Source organism: Odocoileus virginianus, chromosome 15, assembly GCF_023699985.2.
Source record: "Odocoileus virginianus isolate 20LAN1187 ecotype Illinois chromosome 15, Ovbor_1.2, whole genome shotgun sequence".
Taxonomy (NCBI): Eukaryota; Metazoa; Chordata; class Mammalia; order Artiodactyla; family Cervidae; genus Odocoileus; species Odocoileus virginianus.
The window spans coordinates 53,291,433-53,293,517 of NC_069688.1; the positions used below are offsets into that span (position 1 = coordinate 53,291,433).

At 49.5% G+C, this 2,085-nt stretch overlaps 1 long non-coding RNA gene across 1 annotated transcript; it reads left to right on the plus strand.

The window, feature by feature from the left end:
• Positions 1–248: 248 nt before the first annotated feature.
• LOC110122198 (uncharacterized) lies at positions 249–1,767 on the plus strand. Its single transcript, XR_002309139.2, has 3 exons — positions 249–344; positions 835–934; positions 1,398–1,767. It is a non-coding gene; the product is annotated as an uncharacterized lncRNA (long non-coding RNA).
• The last annotated feature ends 318 nt before the right edge of the window (positions 1,768–2,085 follow it).

Sequence of the window (2,085 nt, forward strand, 5' to 3'; positions counted from 1 at the left end):
GATCATAGACAACTTCAGCCTATGTCCCATTCAAGTTTCATAAAAATCCATCTTTGGTGAAAATTGCCTACAGAGGCATGCCATTCTTTCATTTTTCTAAGCATTCCAGATGCTACACGATCAGAAGAAAAACTACTTCCTCATCCCTTGGACCATTAGAGCCCATTGTCATGATTTTTGGAACAACTGGCTGGGCAGGATTCATCCTCTGTTGGTTGCCATGGAGCTGCCCGCTGCCAGAATGGAGGCCCGTTCTAAAGGGCACCCACTTCCTCCGGGCCAAGGCCACGTGCTGCATTTGCTGCTGGCTGGGCCACTCTGAGGAGAGGGCGGGAGGATAGCAGGTACCTTTTGATGGGTTGGATCGCTGCTGACTGGGAGGAAGTCAGGCTGGGCACTGGATTCCCCATCATGCAGGCGCATGGAGGCCAGAGTACCGGCTGTGCCTCGCTGTGGTTCTTTCCTCCCCACCCCAGGCTCAGCACTTGCCTCTTGAATCACTTTATACCCAACACCCAATGCATCTACGCTACACATTCTTCTTAGCCTCGTCTCAGCCGGGATATGAGGGACATGCTGAGTGTGGGTCTGTGGGGCATTGTTCTCTCCAGCGCCCGGGAGGACCGTGACATTCTATCTTAATTAATCATGCAACAGGAGGCTGATTTGACCTCCCGGCCAGCAAACCCCCAGGATGATGCTGGGCTACCAGGCCACGTTTCCAGGGCAGCGGTGCTGGACTCTCCCCATCTCAGACAAGAACAGGACTATCAAGTTGTATCGAAGACGGTTCCTCTCCTGGGGGCATTAATTGATTTCCTCCCCCTGCCCCAGCTTCCATAATTTCAAAGGCTCACGTCGCTGTTTGAACACCAGAGGGCGCCATCAGCCTGGTTTCTGGAGTCGCCGCTGCTCTGATCAGAGAACTTGACAGGTATGGCCCCGTGAAACAAAACAATATTTTAGATCCATTTTAGAGTTGATAATTGGCTCATTGCTTTGAAGTAAGGCCACTAACAGTTAAATAAGGCAGCATTTCCTTGACTCCTTCCTGCCCGATCTTAAGATGAACAAGAAACCAGGAGGCTGGTTTTAAACGGTTTTCAGGGAACTAACGGGTGGCTCAGTGGTAAAGGATCCGCCTGCCAAGGCAAGAGGTGGGCCGGGAAGATCCCCCGGAGAAGGGAATGGCAACCCACTCCAGTGTCCTTGCCTGGAGAATCCCATGGACAGAGGAGACTGGCGGCTATAGTCTATGGGGTCACAAAGACTCAGACAGGACTTAGGGTTAACAAGAAAGAACTGATAATTCCAGGCGTAAGGACAAATGGTGATTCTGGGCATGAGAAGCAAGTGGCTTTCTATGGAAGTTGAGGAAGGCTTTGAAATAATTTCAGGAAGAAGCACTTCTGAGATCTGCCTCTTCATTCATCTCGAAAGATTCATCCTTTCCCTGGTCCTGAAGAGCCAGCATTCCGTCAGGCCGCTGGCGTCCAGCACTGCCCCCAGAGCGTCTCTCTCCAGCTGAGTCCCCAAGGGGGTCAACAGCAGCCATCAGCACTCATCTGTTGGGCGTCTTTTTGAATCTACCTGACCCACAGTAGGTTTATGGAGAAGGCACTTTTTAAGCCAATGAACACTGCAAAGGTTGCTGGGGTGTGTGATCCAAAGCATTTGGTCCACAACTTTTTATTGTGTGTAAACAGACTGAATTCATAAATGAGTCTCAACAGGGCCATAAAAGCTGGTCTCATCAGGGCCTTCACTTGGAAACGCTGGTAGCTGTTATGATTTAAAAAATAATAAAAATATATTTAGAAAATTCATAACTCAGACTCTGTTCATTCACCACCATTCAATTAATGACTCTTGAAACACTATTCTCCACTGTGTTCCATAGGCGCCCCTTTGCCCCGGCTCTTCATTGTCTTATGGGGGATAAATATACATGAAAGGCAACTGCGGTGCAGTGCGGTGAGGACTGGAATGTAAACAGTGCTCCTGGAAGAGACGAAGAGAACAACGTGGTCTGGAGGGTGAAGGACGCCTTTTTCCTTCCATCATTCTTTACCTGATCATGCTTTC